Raw genomic sequence first — 20,000 nt, forward strand, 5'->3', positions numbered from 1 at the left:
GGGTAGACCTGTTGCCCTCGGCCGGCCTTTGTACCTGACGGCCGAATGCTGGGTAGACCTGTTGCCCTCGGCCGGCCGGCCTAATGCTGGGTAGACCTGTTGCCCTCGGCCGGCCTTTGGACGTGGCGGCCTAATGCTGGGTAGACCTGTTGCCCTCGGCCGGCCTTTGGACGTGGCGGCCTAATGCTGGGTAGACCTGTTGCCCTCGGCCGGCCTTTGGACGTGGCGGCCGAATGCTGGGTAGACCTGTTGCCCTCGGCCGGCCTTTGTACCTGACGGCCGAATGCTGGGTAGACCTGTTGCCCTCTGCCGGCCGGCCTAATGCTGGGTAGACCTGTTGCCCTCGGCCGGCCTTTGGATGTGGCGGCCTAATGCTGGGTAGACCTGTTGCCCTCGGCCGGCCTTTGGACGTGGCGGCCTAATGCTGGGTAGACCTGTTGCCCTCGGCCGGCCTTTGGACGTGGCGGCCTAATGCTGGGTAGACCTGTTGCCCTCGGCCGGCCTTTGTACCTGACGGCCGAATGCTGGGTAGACCTGTTGCCCTCGGCCGGCCGGCCTAATGCTGGGTAGACCTGTTGCCCTCGGCCGGCCTTTGGACGTGGCGGCCTAATGCTGGGTAGACCTGTTGCCCTCGGCCGGCCTTTGGACGTGGCGGCCTAATGCTGGGTAGACCTGTTGCCCTCGGCCGGCCTTTGGACGTGGCGGCCGAATGCTGGGTAGACCTGTTGCCCTCGGCCGGCCTTTGTACCTGACGGCCGAATGCTGGGTAGACCTGTTGCCCTCGGCCGGCCTTTGGACGTGGCGGCCTAATGCTGGGTAGACCTGTTGCCCTCGGCCGGCCTTTGGACGTGGCGGCCTAATGCTGGGTAGACCTCTTGCCCTCGGCCGGCCTTTGGACGTGGCGGCCTAATGCTGGGTAGACCTGTTGCCCTCGGCCGGCAGTGTTACCGGCCGGCCTAATGCTGGGTAGACCTGTTGCCCTCGGCCGGCCTTTGTACCTGACGGCCGAATGCTGGGTAGACCTGTTGCCCTCTGCCGGCCGGCCTAATGCTGGTTAGACCTGTTGCCCTCGGCCGGCCTTTGGACGTGGCGGCCTAATGCTGGGTAGACCTGTTGCCCTCGGCCGGCAGTGTTACCGGCCGGCCTAATGCTGGGTAGACCTGTTGCCCTCGGCCGGCCTTTGTACCTGACGGCCGAATGCTGGGTAGACCTGTTGCCCTCGGCCGGCCTTTGTACGTGGCAGCCTAATGCTGGGTAGACCTGTTGCCCTCGGCCGGCCTTTGTACCTGACGGCCGAATGCTGGGTAGACCTGTTGCCCTCGGCCGGCCTTTGGACGTGGCGGCCGAATGCTGGGTAGACCTGTTGCCCTCGGCCGGCCTTTGGACGTGGCGGCCGAATGCTGGGTAGACCTGTTGCCCTCGGCCGGCCTTTGGACGTGGCGGCCGAATGCTGGGTAGACCTGTTGCCCTCGGCCGGCCTTTGGACGTGGCGGCCGAATGCTGGGTAGACCTGTTGCCCTCGGCCGGCCTTTGGACGTGGCGGCCGAATGCTGGGTAGACCTGTTGCCCTCGGCCGGCCTTTGGACGTGGCGGCCGAATGCTGGGTAGACCTGTTGCCCTCGGCCGGCCTTTGGACGTGGCGGCCTAATGCTGGGTAGACCTGTTGCCCTCGGCCGGCAGTGTTACCGGCCGGCCTAATGCTGGGTAGACCTGTTGCCCTCGGCCCGCCGTGTTACCGGCCAGCCGAATGCTGGGTAGACCTGTTGCCCTCGGCCGGCAGTGTTACCTGACGGCCGAATGCTGGGTAGACCTGTTGCCCTCTGCCGGCCGTCTTTCCGGCTGGCCTAATGCTGGGTAGACCTGTTGCCCTCGGCCGGCCCTGGTACCGGCCGGCATAATGCTGGGTAGACCTGTTGCCCTCGGCCGGTCTTTGTCTCTGGCCGCCCGCGGCGTGGTAGTCCTGTTACCGTCGGCCGGCCTTGCAGCCCGGCCGCCGCGCGATGGCGCCCCGTCTCTTCCATCGGACGCGCGGCCCCCTTGTCGTCTCTGCAGCGGCGAGCACGCCTTCGGCGGTCGGCCTGCACGTCCGGCATGACCGCGGGCACTGGCAGCCCAGCAGGCAGCCCTGCTCTCGCGTCTTCTTCCCCCCGGCGAAAGGCGGGGCGTGAAGGCGGGCGACTTTCGGTCCCAGCCGTGCCCAGGTGTCCCTGCCGGCTCCGTGCGCCAGCATCCACTGGCGAGCTCCGCCGGCCTCTTCCCCAGCCGCGGCCCCTGTCCGCTCCGCCGTCATGGTGCCGGCACCCCACTTCCCCAAGCGCTCCCCGACAGGAGCAGGCAGCGTTGTCGCGCCCCCTCCCCGTGCTCGAATGGACCGCGGCCCTGCTCCGGGCTTCATTTCTGCAGCGCGCTCGCTCGCTCGCTCGCTCGCGCGCTCCCTCCCTCCCCCCCCCCTCCCCCCTCCCCCCGGCCGCCCACCCGCCGCGCTGCCGCCCTGCCGCAGGCTTGAGCGGCGCCGGGGCGGAGGAGGAAGGAACGCCACCAAAGCAAAAGGCTCCGAGAAAGCTGAACAGAGAGCTTCTTTGACCAGGGACAGACGGCGCCAATCATCCCGCCGCCATCCCTGCTTGTGCACCAGGCTCTCCGCCTGCCGACCTCGGCATCAGCCTCCCGCCGCCGCCGTGTAAACTGCCCGGTGGGACCGTGGGCGGGGGCAGGAAGAGGCTGAAAGTGCTGCCAGGGAGGCTGATGGCGGAGGGCGGGGTCGCCCCCAACCGACAATGGGCAGGGCCCGAGGCAGTCTGAAAGCGCTGCCAGGGAGGCTGATGGCGGAGGGCGGGGTCGCCCCCAACCGACAATGGGCAGGGCACGAGACCGTCTGAAAGCGCTGCCAGGGAGGCTGAGGGCGGGGGGCGGGGCGCCCCCAACCGACAATGGGCAGGGCCCGAGGCAGTCTGAAAGCGCTGCCAGGGAGGCTGAGGGCGGGGGGCGGGGCGCCCCCAGCCGACAATGGGCAGGGGCCCGAGAGAGTCTGAAAGCGCTGCCAGGGAGGCTGACGGCGGGGGGCAGGGCGCCCCCAGCCGACAATGGGCAGGGGCGGGGAAAGTCTGAAAGCGCTGCATGGGAGGTTGATGGCGGAGGGCGGGCTCGCCCCCAGCGTTAATGGGTGGCTGCGGAAGACGGGGCAGGGACAGGGAGAGGGCAGGCGGCTTCGTGCCGGCCCCGGGCGCCTCGACAGCGAGCCCTCACGGCCCCCCAAACCCGCGCCGAGGCCCCAAGAGCTCTGCAGACCTTCCGCGGAAGAACCGGCCCGAAAGCGGCCACCCGCTTGCCGACGGCGGCGCCGGTCGCCTCGATGCAGCCGCCTCCGTGGGGCGGGAAGGGGCAGGGCGAGTTGTGCCAGGGCGCGGCGGCTTTGGGCCGAGTTTCGCTGCACGTACGTGCTTCCCCTGGCTGTGCTGCGGCCCGTGAGGTTCTGTTTTGTGGGGGGGGGGGGGCTCTGTAGGTAGGGTCTCTGGGGGACGGGGGAGGAGGCGTGGGGTAGGGAGGACGCCGTTTGGGGGGGTCAGTGTGTCAGCAGGGCGAGAACCGGGCACAGGCCCTCCGTCAGCTCGGCTGTGGGCCCAAAGGGATCACAAATAAGATTTGGCAAGAGTTTTGTTTTCCGGAAAAGATTTTCTTTCCGAGTAAATAGAAGAGGCAATCATTCAAAAAAGGCAAAGAGGAAATGAAACAAATCAAATCAAATCAAAACAAAACAAAACAAAACAAAACAAAACGAAATAAAATAAAATAATAAAATGAAATGAAAAGAAATGAAATGAAATGATGAAATAAAATGTTGTCGAAAATATGTCTTGGTCTTGAAATCGATTCTGCCGGGCGGGGCAAGGCTGCTGGAGCACTTGGGCTCCGGAGCGTTAAGAGGCTGTGGGGTTTCCCCGGCTCCGAGATGGTACAAGGATGCCTCGTCTACCCGGATCCGCGAAACGTGGCCCGTCCCGCGGCGGCCAGGTCGACGCGGCTCCGGGGCCGGTGGCGTGGGACCGCCGTCGCCGGCGAAGGCGCAGCGGCGGCGGCCGTGGCCGCGACGACCAGGTCTACACGACTCCGGGAAACTTGGCCGGTCCCGCGGCGGCCAGGTCTACTGGGCTCCGGGATGGGCGGCCGCCGTGGCCGCGGCGACCAGGTCTACCCGCCTCCGGGACCGGCGGCGTGGGTCCGCCGTCGAGGGCGAGGGCGCTGCGACGGCCGCGGCGACCGGGTCTACCTAGCTCCGGTGCGACCCGGGCTGCGTGCAGCATGGCGAAGGTAGACCTGTGGTCCGCATCACGGCGTGGGCAGACCTGGTGTCCGCAGCATGGAGCGGGTAGACATGTTGTCCGCCGCATGGAGTGGGTAGACCTGTTGTCCGCGTAATGGAGTAGTTAGACCTGGTGTCCGCAGCTTGGAGTGGGTAGACCTGTTGTCCGCAGCAAGCCGTGGGTAGACCTGTTGTCCGCAGCAAGCCGTGGGTAGACCTGGTGTCCGCAGCATGCCCTGGGTAGACCTGGTGTCCGCAGCTTGGTAGACCTGTTGCCCGTTTCATGGCTGGGTAGACCTGGTGTCCGCAGCAAGCCGTGGGTAGACCTGGTGTCCGCAGCTTGGTAGACCTGTTGCCCGATTCATGGCTGGGTAGACCTGTTGTCCGCAGCATTGAGTTGGTAGACCTGGTGTCCGCAGCATGCCCTGGGTAGACCTGGTGTCCGCAGCTTGGTAGACCTGTTGCCCGTTTCATGGCTGGGTAGACCTGTTGTCCGCAGCATTGAGTTGGTAGACCTGGTGTCCGCAGCATGCCCTGGGTAGACCTGGTGTCCGCAGCTTGGTAGACCTGTTGCCCGTTTCATGGCTGGGTAGACCTGGTGTCCGCAGCAAGCCGTGAGTAGACCTGTTGCCCGTTTCATGGCTGGGTAGACCTGGTGTCCGCAGCATGACCTGGGTAGACCTGGTGTCCGCAGCTTGGTAGACCTGTTGCCCGTTTCATGGCTGGGTAGACCTGGTGTCCGCAGCAAGCCGTGGGTAGACCTGGTGTCCGGAGCTTGGTAGACCTGTTGCCCGATTCATGCCTGGGTAGACCTGTTGTCCGCAGCATTGAGTGGGTAGACCTGGTGTCCGCAGCATGCCCTGGGTAGACCTGGTGTCCGCAGCTTGGTAGACCTGTTGCCCGTTTCATAGCTGGGTAGACCTGGTGTCCGCAGCTTGGTAGACCTGTTGCCCGTTTCATGGCTGGGTAGACCTGGTGTCCGCAGCAAGCCGTGAGTAGACCTGTTGCCCGTTTCATGGCTGGGTAGACCTGGTGTCCGCAGCATGCCCTGGGTAGACCTGGTGTCCGCAGCTTGGTAGACCTGTTGCCCGTTTCATGGCTGGGTAGACCTGTTGTCCGCAGCAAGCCGTGAGTAGACCTGTTGCCCGTTTCATGGCTGGGTAGACCTGTTGTCCGCAGCATGCCCTGGGTAGACCTGGTGTCCGCAGCTTGGTAGACCTGTTGCCCGTTTCATGGCTGGGTAGACCTGGTGTCCGCAGCAAGCCGTGGGTAGACCTGCTGCCCGTTTCATGGCTGGGTAGACCTGGTGTCCGCAGCAAGCCGTGGGTAGACCTGGTGTCCGCAGCTTGGTAGACCTGTTGCCCGTTTCATGGCTGGGTAGACCTGTTGTCCGCAGCATTGAGTTGGTAGACCTGGTGTCCGCTACATACCCTGGGTAGACCTGGTGTCCGCAGCTTGGTAGACCTGTTGCCCGTTTCATGGCTGGGTAGACCTGGTGTCCGCAGCATTGAGATGGTAGACCTGTTGCCCGTTTCATGGCTGGGTAGACCTGTTGTCCGCAGCTTGGTAGACCTGTTGCCCGATTCATGGCTGGGTAGACCTGGTGTCCGCAGCAAGCCGTGAGTAGACCTGTTGCCCGTTTCATGGCTGGGTAGACCTGGTGTCCGCAGCATGCCCTGGGTAGACCTGTTGTCCGCAGCTTGGTAGACCTGTTGCCCGTTTCATGGCTGGGTAGACCTGGTGTCCGCAGCAAGCCGTGAGTAGACCTGTTGCCCGTTTCATGGCTGGGTAGACCTGTTGTCCGCAGCATGCCCTGGGTAGACCTGGTGTCCGCAGCTTGGTAGACCTGTTGCCCGTTTCATGGCTGGGTAGACCTGGTGTCCGCAGCAAGCCGTGGGTAGACCTGGTGTCCGCAGCTTGGTAGACCTGTTGCCCGTTTCATGGCTGGGTAGACCTGTTGTCCGCAGCATTGAGTTGGTAGACCTGTTGCCCGTTTCATGGCTGGGTAGACCTGGTGTCCGCAGCTTGGTAGACCTGTTGCCCGTTTCATGGCTGGGTAGACCTGGTGTCCGCAGCAAGCCGTGGGTAGACCTGGTGTCCGGAGCTTGGTAGACCTGTTGCCCGATTCATGCCTGGGTAGACCTGTTGTCCGCAGCAAGCCGTGGGTAAACCTGGTGTCCGCAGCATGCCCTGGGTAGACCTGGTGTCCGCAGCTTGGTAGACCTGTTGCCCGATTCATGCCTGGGTAGACCTGTTGTCCGCAGCATTGAGTGGGTAGACCTGGTGTCCGCAGCATGCCCTGGGTAGACCTGGTGTCCGCAGCTTGGTAGACCTGTTGCCCGTTTCATGGCTGGGTAGACCTGTTGTCCGCAGCAAGCCGTGAGTAGACCTGTTGCCCGTTTCATGGCTGGGTAGACCTGGTGTCCGCAGCATGCCCTGGGTAGACCTGGTGTCCGCAGCTTGGTAGACCTGTTGCCCGATTCATGGCTGGGTAGACCTGGTGTCCGCAGCATTGAGTTGGTAGACCTGGTGTCCGCAGCATGCCCTGGGTAGACCTGGTGTCCGCAGCTTGGTAGACCTGTTGCCCGTTTCATGGCTGGGTAGACCTGTTGTCCGCAGCATTGAGTTGGTAGACCTGGTGTCCGCAGCATGCCCTGGGTAGACCTGGTGTCCGCAGCTTGGTAGACCTGTTGCCCGTTTCATGGCTGGGTAGACCTGGTGTCCGCAGCATGCCCTGGGTAGACCTGGTGTCCGCAGCTTGGTAGACCTGTTGCCCGTTTCATGGCTGGGTAGACCTGTTGTCCGCAGCAAGCCGTGGGTAGACCTGGTGTCCGCAGCTTGGTAGACCTGTTGCCCGATTCATGGCTGGGTAGACCTGTTGTCCGCAGCATTGAGTTGGTAGACCTGGTGTCCGCAGCATGCCCTGGGTAGACCTGGTGTCCGCAGCTTGGTAGACCTGTTGCCCGTTTCATAGCTGGGTAGACCTGGTGTCCGCAGCTTGGTAGACCTGTTGCCCGTTTCATGGCTGGGTAGACCTGGTGTCCGCAGCAAGCCGTGAGTAGACCTGTTGCCCGTTTCATGGCTGGGTAGACCTGGTGTCCGCAGCATGCCCTGGGTAGACCTGGTGTCCGCAGCTTGGTAGACCTGTTGCCCGTTTCATGGCTGGGTAGACCTGGTGTCCGCAGCAAGCCGTGAGTAGACCTGTTGCCCGTTTCATGGCTGGGTAGACCTGTTGTCCGCAGCATGCCCTGGGTAGACCTGGTGTCCGCAGCTTGGTAGACCTGTTGCCCGTTTCATGGCTGGGTAGACCTGGTGTCCGCAGCAAGCCGTGGGTAGACCTGCTGCCCGTTTCATGGCTGGGTAGACCTGGTGTCCGCAGCAAGCCGTGGGTAGACCTGGTGTCCGCAGCTTGGTAGACCTGTTGCCCGTTTCATGGCTGGGTAGACCTGTTGTCCGCAGCATTGAGTTGGTAGACCTGGTGTCCGCTACATACCCTGGGTAGACCTGGTGTCCGCAGCTTGGTAGACCTGTTGCCCGTTTCATGGCTGGGTAGACCTGGTGTCCGCAGCATTGAGATGGTAGACCTGTTGCCCGTTTCATGGCTGGGTAGACCTGTTGTCCGCAGCTTGGTAGACCTGTTGCCCGATTCATGGCTGGGTAGACCTGGTGTCCGCAGCAAGCCGTGAGTAGACCTGTTGCCCGTTTCATGGCTGGGTAGACCTGGTGTCCGCAGCATGCCCTGGGTAGACCTGTTGTCCGCAGCTTGGTAGACCTGTTGCCCGTTTCATGGCTGGGTAGACCTGTTGTCCGCAGCAAGCCGTGAGTAGACCTGTTGCCCGTTTCATGGCTGGGTAGACCTGTTGTCCGCAGCATGCCCTGGGTAGACCTGGTGTCCGCAGCTTGGTAGACCTGTTGCCCGTTTCATGGCTGGGTAGACCTGGTGTCCGCAGCAAGCCGTGGGTAGACCTGGTGTCCGCAGCTTGGTAGACCTGTTGCCCGTTTCATGGCTGGGTAGACCTGTTGTCCGCAGCATTGAGTTGGTAGACCTGTTGCCCGTTTCATGGCTGGGTAGACCTGGTGTCCGCAGCTTGGTAGACCTGTTGCCCGTTTCATGGCTGGGTAGACCTGGTGTCCGCAGCAAGCCGTGGGTAGACCTGGTGTCCGGAGCTTGGTAGACCTGTTGCCCGATTCATGGCTGGGTAGACCTGTTGTCCGCAGCAAGCCGTGGGTAGACCTGGTGTCCGCAGCATGCCCTGGGTAGACCTGGTGTCCGCAGCTTGGTAGACCTGTTGCCCGATTCATGCCTGGGTAGACCTGTTGTCCGCAGCAAGCCGTGGGTAGACCTGGTGTCCGCAGCATGCCCTGGGTAGACCTGGTGTCCGCAGCTTGGTAGACCTGTTGCCCGTTTCATGGCTGGGTAGACCTGTTGTCCGCAGCAAGCCGTGAGTAGACCTGTTGCCCGTTTCATGGCTGGGTAGACCTGGTGTCCGCAGCATGCCCTGGGTAGACCTGGTGTCCGCAGCTTGGTAGACCTGTTGCCCGTTTCATGGCTGGGTAGACCTGGTGTCCGCAGCAAGCCGTGGGTAGACCTGGTGTCCGCAGCTTGGTAGACCTGTTGCCCGATTCATGGCTGGGTAGACCTGTTGTCCGCAGCATTGAGTTGGTAGACCTGGTGTCCGCAGCATGCCCTGGGTAGACCTGGTGTCCGCAGCTTGGTAGACCTGTTGCCCGTTTCATGGCTGGGTAGACCTGGTGTCCGCAGCAAGCCGTGAGTAGACCTGTTGCCCGTTTCATGGCTGGGTAGACCTGTTGTCCGCAGCATGCCCTGGGTAGACCTGGTGTCCGCAGCTTGGTAGACCTGTTGCCCGTTTCATGGCTGGGTAGACTTGTTGTCCGCAGCAAGCCGTGGGTAGACCTGGTGTCCGCAGCATGCCCTGGGTAGACCTGGTGTCCGCAGCTTGGTAGACCTGTTGCCCGTTTCATGGCTGGGTAGACCTGGTGTCCGCAGCAAGCCGTGGGTAGACCTGGTGTCCGCAGCATGCCCTGGGTAGACCTGGTGTCCGCAGCTTGGTAGACCTGTTGCCCGTTTCATGGCTGGGTAGACCTGGTGTCCGCAGCAAGCCGTGAGTAGACCTGTTGCCCGTTTCATGGCTGGGTAGACCTGTTGTCCGCAGCATGCCCTGGGTAGACCTGTTGTCCGCAGCTTGGTAGACCTGTTGCCCGTTTCATGGCTGGGTAGACCTGGTGTCCGCAGCAAGCCGTGAGTAGACCTGTTGCCCGTTTCATGGCTGGGTAGACCTGGTGTCCGCAGCAAGCCGTGAGTAGACCTGGTGTCCGCAGCTTGGTAGACCTGTTGCCCGTTTCATGGCTGGGTAGACCTGGTGTCCGCAGCAAGACGTGAGTAGACCTGTTGCCCGTTTCATGGCTGGGTAGACCTGGTGTCCGCAGCATGCCCTGGGTAGACCTGGTGTCCGCAGCTTGGTAGACCTGTTGCCCGTTTCATGGCTGGGTAGACCTGGTGTCCGCAGCAAGCCGTGAGTAGACCTGTTGCCCGTTTCATGGCTGGGTAGACCTGGTGTCCGCAGCATGCCCTGGGTAGACCTGGTGTCCGCAGCTTGGTAGACCTGTTGCCCGTTTCATGGCTGGGTAGACCTGGTGTCCGCAGCATGCCCTGGGTAGACCTGGTGTCCGCAGCTTGGTAGACCTGTTGCCCGATTCATGCCTGGGTAGACCTGTTGTCCGCAGCATGCCCTGGGTAGACCTGGTGTCCGCAGCATGCCCTGGGTAGACCTGGTGTCCGCAGCTTGGTAGACCTGTTGCCCGTTTCATGGCTGGGTAGACCTGGTGTCCGCAGCAAGCCGTGAGTAGACCTGTTGCCCGTTTCATGGCTGGGTAGACCTGGTGTCCGCAGCATGCCCTGGGTAGACCTGGTGTCCGCAGCTTGGTAGACCTGTTGCCCGTTTCATGGCTGGGTAGACCTGGTGTCCGCAGCAAGCCGTGAGTAGACCTGTTGCCCGTTTCATGGCTGGGTAGACCTGGTGTCCGCAGCATGCCCTGGGTAGACCTGGTGTCCGCAGCTTGGTAGACCTGTTGCCCGTTTCATGGCTGGGTAGACCTGGTGTCCGCAGCAAGCCGTGGGTAGACCTGGTGTCCGGAGCTTGGTAGACCTGTTGCCCGATTCATGCCTGGGTAGACCTGTTGTCCGCAGCATGCCCTGGGTAGACCTGGTGTCCGCAGCATGCCCTGGGTAGACCTGGTGTCCGCAGCTTGGTAGACCTGTTGCCCGTTTCATGGCTGGGTAGACCTGGTGTCCGCAGCATGCCCTGGGTAGACCTGGTGTCCGCAGCTTGGTAGACCTGTTGCCCGTTTCATGGCTGGGTAGACCTGGTGTCCGCAGCAAGCCGTGGGTAGACCTGGTGTCCGGAGCTTGGTAGACCTGTTGCCCGATTCATGCCTGGGTAGACCTGTTGTCCGCAGCATTGAGTGGGTAGACCTGGTGTCCGCAGCATGCCCTGGGTAGACCTGGTGTCCGCAGCTTGGTAGACCTGTTGCCCGTTTCATGGCTTGGTAGACCTGTTGTCCGCAGCAAGCCGTGAGTAGACCTGTTGCCCGTTTCATGGCTGGGTAGACCTGGTGTCCGCAGCATGCCCTGGGTAGACCTGGTGTCCGCAGCTTGGTAGACCTGTTGCCCGTTTCATGGCTGGGTAGACCTGTTGTCCGCAGCAAGCCGTGGGTAGACCTGGTGTCCGCAGCATGCCCTGGGTAGACCTGGTGTCCGCAGCTTGGTAGACCTGTTGCCCGTTTCATGGCTGGGTAGACCTGGTGTCCGCAGCAAGCCGTGGGTAGACCTGGTGTCCGCAGCATGCCCTGGGTAGACCTGGTGTCCGCAGCTTGGTAGACCTGTTGCCCGTTTCATGGCTGGGTAGACCTGGTGTCCGCAGCAAGCCGTGAGTAGACCTGTTGCCCGTTTCATGGCTGGGTAGACCTGTTGTCCGCAGCATGCCCTGGGTAGACCTGTTGTCCGCAGCTTGGTAGACCTGTTGCCCGTTTCATGGCTGGGTAGACCTGGTGTCCGCAGCAAGCCGTGAGTAGACCTGTTGCCCGTTTCATGGCTGGGTAGACCTGGTGTCCGCAGCAAGCCGTGAGTAGACCTGGTGTCCGCAGCTTGGTAGACCTGTTGCCCGTTTCATGGCTGGGTAGACCTGGTGTCCGCAGCAAGACGTGAGTAGACCTGTTGCCCGTTTCATGGCTGGGTAGACCTGGTGTCCGCAGCATGCCCTGGGTAGACCTGGTGTCCGCAGCTTGGTAGACCTGTTGCCCGTTTCATGGCTGGGTAGACCTGGTGTCCGCAGCAAGCCGTGAGTAGACCTGTTGCCCGTTTCATGGCTGGGTAGACCTGGTGTCCGCAGCATGCCCTGGGTAGACCTGTTGTCCGCAGCTTGGTAGACCTGTTGCCCGTTTCATGGCTGGGTAGACCTGGTGTCCGCAGCATGCCCTGGGTAGACCTGGTGTCCGCAGCTTGGTAGACCTGTTGCCCGATTCATGCCTGGGTAGACCTGTTGTCCGCAGCATGCCCTGGGTAGACCTGGTGTCCGCAGCATGCCCTGGGTAGACCTGGTGTCCGCAGCTTGGTAGACCTGTTGCCCGTTTCATGGCTGGGTAGACCTGGTGTCCGCAGCAAGCCGTGAGTAGACCTGTTGCCCGTTTCATGGCTGGGTAGACCTGGTGTCCGCAGCATGCCCTGGGTAGACCTGGTGTCCGCAGCTTGGTAGACCTGTTGCCCGTTTCATGGCTGGGTAGACCTGGTGTCCGCAGCAAGCCGTGAGTAGACCTGTTGCCCGTTTCATGGCTGGGTAGACCTGGTGTCCGCAGCATGCCCTGGGTAGACCTGGTGTCCGCAGCTTGGTAGACCTGTTGCCCGTTTCATGGCTGGGTAGACCTGGTGTCCGCAGCAAGCCGTGGGTAGACCTGGTGTCCGGAGCTTGGTAGACCTGTTGCCCGATTCATGCCTGGGTAGACCTGTTGTCCGCAGCATGCCCTGGGTAGACCTGGTGTCCGCAGCATGCCCTGGGTAGACCTGGTGTCCGCAGCTTGGTAGACCTGTTGCCCGTTTCATGGCTGGGTAGACCTGGTGTCCGCAGCAAGCCGTGAGTAGACCTGTTGCCCGTTTCATGGCTGGGTAGACCTGGTGTCCGCAGCATGCCCTGGGTAGACCTGGTGTCCGCAGCTTGGTAGACCTGTTGCCCGTTTCATGGCTGGGTAGACCTGGTGTCCGCAGCAAGCCGTGAGTAGACCTGTTGCCCGTTTCATGGCTGGGTAGACCTGGTGTCCGCAGCATGCCCTGGGTAGACCTGGTGTCCGCAGCTTGGTAGACCTGTTGCCCGTTTCATGGCTGGGTAGACCTGGTGTCCGCAGCAAGCCGTGGGTAGACCTGGTGTCCGGAGCTTGGTAGACCTGTTGCCCGATTCATGCCTGGGTAGACCTGTTGTCCGCAGCATTGAGTGGGTAGACCTGGTGTCCGCAGCATGCCCTGGGTAGACCTGGTGTCCGCAGCTTGGTAGACCTGTTGCCCGTTTCATGGCTGGGTAGACCTGGTGTCCGCAGCAAGCCGTGAGTAGACCTGTTGCCCGTTTCATGGCTGGGTAGACCTGGTGTCCGCAGCATGCCCTGGGTAGACCTGGTGTCCGCAGCTTGGTAGACCTGTTGCCCGTTTCATGGCTGGGTAGACCTGTTGTCCGCAGCAAGCCGTGGGTAGACCTGGTGTCCGGAGCTTGGTAGACCTGTTGCCCGATTCATGCCTGGGTAGACCTGTTGTCCGCAGCATTGAGTGGGTAGACCTGGTGTCCGCAGCATGCCCTGGGTAGACCTGGTGTCCGCAGCTTGGTAGACCTGTTGCCCGTTTCATGGCTGGGTAGACCTGTTGTCCGCAGCAAGCCGTGAGTAGACCTGTTGCCCGTTTCATGGCTGGGTAGACCTGGTGTCCGCAGCATGCCCTGGGTAGACCTGGTGTCCGCAGCTTGGTAGACCTGTTGCCCGTTTCATGGCTGGGTAGACCTGTTGTCCGCAGCAAGCCGTGGGTAGACCTGGTGTCCGGAGCTTGGTAGACCTGTTGCCCGATTCATGCCTGGGTAGACCTGTTGTCCGCAGCATTGAGTGGGTAGACCTGGTGTCCGCAGCATGCCCTGGGTAGACCTGTTGTCCGCAGCTTGGTAGACCTGTTGCCCGTTTCATGGCTGGGTAGACCTGTTGTCCGCAGCAAGCCGTGAGTAGACCTGTTGCCCGTTTCATGACTGGGTAGACCTGGTGTCCGCAGCATGCCCTGGGTAGACCTGGTGTCCGCAGCTTGGTAGACCTGTTGCCCGTTTCATGGCTGGGTAGACCTGGTGTCCGCAGCAAGCCGTGAGTAGACCTGTTGCCCGTTTCATGGCTGGGTAGACCTGGTGTCCGCAGCATGCCCTGGGTAGACCTGGTGTCCGCAGCTTGGTAGACCTGTTGCCCGTTTCATGGCTGGGTAGACCTGTTGTCCGCAGCAAGCCGTGGGTAGACCTGGTGTCCGCAGCTTGGTAGACCTGTTGCCCGATTCATGCCTGGGTAGACCTGTTGTCCGCAGCAAGCCGTGGGTAGACCTGGTGTCCGCAGCTTGGTAGACCTGTTGCCCGTTTCATGGCTGGGTAGACCTGGTGTCCGCAGCATTGAGTTGGTAGACCTGGTGTCCGCAGCAAGCCGTGGGTAGACCTGGTGTCCGCAGCTTGGTAGACCTGTTGCCCGTTTCATGGCTGGGTAGACCTGTTGTCCGCAGCATTGAGTTGGTAGACCTGTTGCCCGTTTCATGGCTGGGTAGACCTGGTGTCCGCAGCTTGGTAGACCTGTTGCCCGTTTCATGGCTGGGTAGACCTGGTGTCCGCAGCAAGCCGTGAGTAGACCTGGTGCCCGTTTCATGGCTGGGTAGACCTGGTGTCCGCAGCAAGCCGTGGGTAGACCTGGTGTCCGCAGCTTGGTAGACCTGTTGCCCGATTCATGGCTGGGTAGACCTGTTGTCCGCAGCAAGCCGTGGGTAGACCTGGTGTCCGCAGCATGCCCTGGGTAGACCTGGTGTCCGCAGCTTGGTAGACCTGTTGCCCGTTTCATGGCTGGGTAGACCTGGTGTCCGCAGCAAGCCGTGGGTAGACCTGGTGTCCGCAGCTTGGTAGACCTGTTGCCCGTTTCATGGCTGGGTAGACCTGTTGTCCGCAGCATTGAGTTGGTAGACCTGGTGTCCGCAGCAAGCCGTGGGTAGACCTGGTGTCCGCAGCATGCCCTGGGTAGACCTGGTGTCCGCAGCTTGGTAGACCTGTTGCCCGTTTCATGCCTGGGTAGACCTGTTGTCCGCAGCAAGCCGTGGGTAGACCTGGTGTCCGCAGCATGCCCTGGGTAGACCTGGTGTCCGCAGCTTGGTAGACCTGTTGCCCGTTTCATGGCTGGGTAGACCTGTTGTCCGCAGCAAGCCGTGAGTAGACCTGTTGCCCGTTTCATGGCTGGGTAGACCTGGTGTCCGCAGCATGCCCTGGGTAGACCTGGTGTCCGCAGCTGGGTAGACCTGTTGCCCGTTTCATGGCTGGGTAGACCTGGTGTCCGCAGCAAGCCGTGGGTAGACCTGGTGTCCGCAGCATGCCCTGGGTAGACCTGGTGTCCGCAGCTTGGTAGACCTGTTGCCCGTTTCATGGCTGGGTAGACCTGGTGTCCGCAGCAAGCCGTGAGTAGACCTGTTGCCCGTTTCATGGCTGGGTAGACCTGGTGTCCGCAGCATGCCCTGGGTAGACCTGGTGTCCGCAGCTTGGTAGACCTGTTGCCCGTTTCATGGCTGGGTAGACCTGGTGTCCGCAGCAAGCCGTGGGTAGACCTGGTGTCCGGAGCTTGGTAGACCTGTTGCCCGATTCATGCCTGGGTAGACCTGTTGTCCGCAGCATGCCCTGGGTAGACCTGGTGTCCGCAGCATGCCCTGGGTAGACCTGGTGTCCGCAGCTTGGTAGACCTGTTGCCCGTTTCATGGCTGGGTAGACCTGGTGTCCGCAGCAAGCCGTGAGTAGACCTGTTGCCCGTTTCATGGCTGGGTAGACCTGGTGTCCGCAGCATGCCCTGGGTAGACCTGGTGTCCGCAGCTTGGTAGACCTGTTGCCCGTTTCATGGCTGGGTAGACCTGGTGTCCGCAGCAAGCCGTGAGTAGACCTGTTGCCCGTTTCATGGCTGGGTAGACCTGGTGTCCGCAGCATGCCCTGGGTAGACCTGGTGTCCGCAGCTTGGTAGACCTGTTGCCCGTTTCATGCCTGGGTAGACCTGTTGTCCGCAGCAAGCCGTGGGTAGACCTGGTGTCCGCAGCATGCCCTGGGTAGACCTGGTGTCCGCAGCTTGGTAGACCTGTTGCCCGTTTCATGGCTGGGTAGACCTGTTGTCCGCTGCAAGCCGTGAGTAGACCTGTTGCCCGTTTCATGGCTGGGTAGACCTGGTGTCCGCAGCATGCCCTGGGTAGACCTGGTGTCCGCAGCTGGGTAGACCTGTTGCCCGTTTCATGGCTGGGTAGACCTGGTGTCCGCAGCAAGCCGTGGGTAGACCTGGTGTCCGCAGCATGCCCTGGGTAGACCTGGTGTCCGCAGCTTGGTAGACCTGTTGCCCGTTTCATGGCTGGGTAGACCTGGTGTCCGCAGCAAGCCGTGAGTAGACCTGTTGCCCGTTTCATGGCTGGGTAGACCTGGTGTCCGCAGCATGCCCTGGGTAGACCTGGTGTCCGCAGCTTGGTAGACCTGTTGCCCGTTTCATGGCTGGGTAGACCTGGTGTCCGCAGCAAGCCGTGGGTAGACCTGGTGTCCGGAGCTTGGTAGACCTGTTGCCCGATTCATGCCTGGGTAGACCTGTTGTCCGCAGCATGCCCTGGGTAGACCTGGTGTCCGCAGCATGCCCTGGGTAGACCTGGTGTCCGCAGCTTGGTAGACCTGTTGCCCGTTTCATGGCTGGGTAGACCTGGTGTCCGCAGCAAGCCGTGAGTAGACCTGTTGCCCGTTTCATGGCTGGGTAGACCTGGTGTCCGCAGCATGCCCTGGGTAGACCTGGTGTCCGCAGCTTGGTAGACCTGTTGCCCGTTTCATGGCTGGGTAGACCTGGTGTCCGCAGCAAGCCGTGAGTAGACCTGTTGCCCGTTTCATGGCTGGGTAGACCTGGTGTCCGCAGCATGCCCTGGGTAGACCTGGTGTCCGCAGCTTGGTAGACCTGTTGCCCGTTTCATGGCTGGGTAGACCTGGTGTCCGCAGCAAGCCGTGGGTAGACCTGGTGTCCGGAGCTTGGTAGACCTGTTGCCCGATTCATGCCTGGGTAGACCTGTTGTCCGCAGCATTGAGTGGGTAGACCTGGTGTCCGCAGCATGCCCTGGGTAGACCTGGTGTCCGCAGCTTGGTAGACCTGTTGCCCGTTTCATGGCTGGGTAGACCTGGTGTCCGCAGCAAGCCGTGAGTAGACCTGTTGCCCGTTTCATGGCTGGGTAGACCTGTTGTCCGCAGCATGCCCTGGGTAGACCTGGTGTCCGCAGCTTGGTAGACCTGTTGCCCGTTTCATGGCTGGGTAGACCTGGTGTCCGCAGCAAGCCGTGGGTAGACCTGGTGTCCGCAGCATGCCCTGGGTAGACCTGGTGTCCGCAGCTTGGTAGACCTGTTGCCCGTTTCATGGCTGGGTAGACCTGGTGTCCGCAGCAAGCCGTGGGTAGACCTGGTGTCCGCAGCAAGCCGTGGGTAGACCTGGTGTCCGCAGCATGCCCTGGGTAGACCTGGTGTCCGCAGCTTGGTAGACCTGTTGCCCGTTTCATGGCTGGGTAGACCTGTTGTCCGCAGCAAGCCGTGGGTAGACCTGGTGTCCGCAGCATGCCCTGGGTAGACCTGGTGTCCGCAGCTTGGTAGACCTGTTGCCCTTTTCATGCCCTGGGTAGACCTGGTGTCCGCAGCTGGGTAGACCTGTTGTCCGCAGCAAGCCGTGGGTAGACCTGGTGTCCGCAGCATGCCCTGGGTAGACCTGGTGTCCGCAGCTTGGTAGACCTGTTGCCCGTTTCATGGCTGGGTAGACCTGTTGTCCGCAGCAAGCCGTCGGTAGACCTGTTGCCCGTTTCATGGCTGGTAGACCTGTTGTCCGCTGCCGGCCTGGAAGTACTCCAAGGGGTCGCTGTTTCTCGCTGCCTCCGGCTATGTCATCGTAGAAGGCGGCGTGCGCCACTGCGCCCCCTCGGTCACGTACATCGGTTCTCTTTCCGGCCTCCGCCGCTTCGGGCCCATCTGTCCGTATTATGGGAACGAGGTGACGGGCCGTATCCCCACAGGCTGTTGCCGTGCCTGTGTCCGTGGCGGAGAAGGGCGGACGCGCGTGCGGTCGCCAGGGCCAGAAGAACACCGCCGATGTCGGGGCGAGTCGCGTGGCTTCGTCCGGCTTCCCGTCTTACCCAGTTCGACTGGGACAGGTTAGCCCAGAGAGAGAGACCGATGCGATCCGAGAGCCGCTCCCCGGCCCAGGCGAGGCTGCGTGCTCAGTCGGGGGAGAAGCGAGAAAGCCCCCAGAGAGACCGATGCGATCCGAGAGCCGCTCCCCGGCCCAGGCCGAGGCTGCGTGTTCAGTCCGGGGGAGAAGCGAGAAAGCCCCCAGAGAGAGCGATGCGATCCGAGAGCCACCGCGCTCCCCCGGCCCAGGCGAGGCTGCGTTGTTCCAGGCGGGGGAGAAGCGAGAAAAAGGCCCAGAGAGAGGGCGAGAAAGCCGCGAGTGTGTCCCGCTCCGGCCCGGCTGCTGCCGGTTTCGTGACAACGGGGAGCCGGGCGCCCGCTCGCTCCCCCGGGGATGGTGGCGGGCGAGGCGGCGGCGCCTCGCCCCTTTTCTGCCCGGCCTTAAGCCGGGGCCCCGCCCGCTCGCCGGGTGCGGCATTTCTTCGGCTGTCGGTCCCGGTGCACGCTGGTGGCCGGCAGCCGGGGCTGGATTTCTGTGGGGCCGGCCCGGGGTTGTGTTGAGCCTGCCCGGGCTTTCCCTGGCCCCCCTCCCCGAGAGCCCCCCGGGCGTGGCTCGCTTGGCCGAGGTTGGCTGCGCCTCGTTTCCCGCTCCCGACCTGTGTTGCCAGAGTTGTGTCCGTATCGAAAGGGCAGCGGGGGACATGCAGTGGGGCGTGTGGCCTCGCCTCTCGGCTTCGCTTGCTTGCCTGCGAAGGGGGGCTCGGTGACGGGAGTGTCCGGCCCTGCCGTGTGTTGTTGAAGTCGTCCCCCTTCCTCGGCCCTAAGCCGGGGACCCGCGTGTAGCGGGCAGAATTTTTCCGGGGCGGCGGTCGGCCGCGGTGGCCGGCCGTGTCCCCCCCCCCAGGACGGACCCCGCAACCCAACAGAGAGCGAGCGAGCGAGTGAGCCCCCGAGAGTGTGTCGTGGGCGGGGCGGCGGCGCCTCGCCCTTTCTCGGTATCGGCCGGGCGCGATCGAGGCACCGTGCCGGGGCGGCCCGTGGTGTCTGGCCTGCCCCGGCTGCCGTGGTTGCCGTTGCCGGCGGGGGCTGGGTTTTGCGAGCGGCTCCGTTCTTTTTTATTAAAGCGTGCCGGTGTGCGGGGCAGTGTGGGGGTGCCCGCCCGGCCTCCGTTCTTTTTCTCTCGCGGCCCTAAGCCGCGGCACCGAGAAGCGCGCGCTGACGAAGGGTCACGGGCCGCCACCGAAGCGAAAGCGAAAGGCGAGAGAGAAGGGCTGGCTGTGTTGGCGAGTGAGAAAAGAGACCGTATGTCCGGTGGTTGGAGGGGTTTTACGGGAGGAGTTGAGAGGCGCGTTCTCGCCCCCACCCCTGGCTCGTGACCCCCGTGGCTAGCACGGGTCGTGCGACGCATGGCGTGCTTTTTTTTTTAGTTTTTTTTTTGGTGCGGTGGCTTGCCCTTCCCCCCGGCTTTTTTTCCGGGTGGGAAGCCGATCGCTGCGAGGCGGGCGAAAGCCGGTGGCCCGCGGCGTGGTCGGTGGCAGCTGCTCCGTTTTCCGTTGTCTTGCGGCCCGCGGGCGGGTGGCGGCACCCCCCGCTCTCTTCCTCTGCTGCGTGATCGATCCCGAAGGTTGCAAGCGGCCCGCCGGCGTCGGGGGCCTAGGGAGCGTCGGGGAGGCTCGGCGGCGCCAAGGGAGGGCCTCTCGGGGACGTGTCCCGCTCGCACGCATGTTGGAGCCCTGCTCCGTTGCCGTTGTCCCAGGAACCCGCGGCCGCGGGGGCTCCCCGTTGCCCCGCGGCTGCTTTTCTTTCTGTCCCCGTCCGATCGATGAGGCTTTTCGGGTCGCGTCGGAAAGGGCCCCCGGCGGGCCGGCTCCTCCGGGCGAAGTCTCGGTGGTGTCCGGTCCCTCGAGCAGGGCGGTCTCCTGTCCAATTCGCTTCCCGTCGCAGGCGAGGTGTCGCTCCTTCCGCTTGCCGGGGAAGGAACATCTTTACCGTCCCAGGCTGTGTGATGGCCGCGTGGCCCCGTGAGCACTCAAGGTGTCCTTAAAACCACGCGAGGTGCCGGCGCTGGCCCTGGTCCGAGTTTAGCGTCCCGTGGGTGCCGGCCGCGAGCAGCACCGGGCGGCGGTGCGGCTCGAGCTTGAGCCGAGAGAAAACGAAACCAAACCCCCCCCCCCCCTCGAGTGCGAGAGAGAGTGAGAGGGCTGACGAGAACCGATGGCGGGGCCGGGGGAGCACGGACGGGGGAAAAGAGC

This window comes from Sturnus vulgaris, unplaced genomic scaffold (genome assembly GCF_052056855.1).
Source record: "Sturnus vulgaris isolate bStuVul1 unplaced genomic scaffold, bStuVul1.hap1 Scaffold_156, whole genome shotgun sequence".
NCBI classification, from domain to species: domain Eukaryota; kingdom Metazoa; phylum Chordata; class Aves; order Passeriformes; family Sturnidae; genus Sturnus; species Sturnus vulgaris.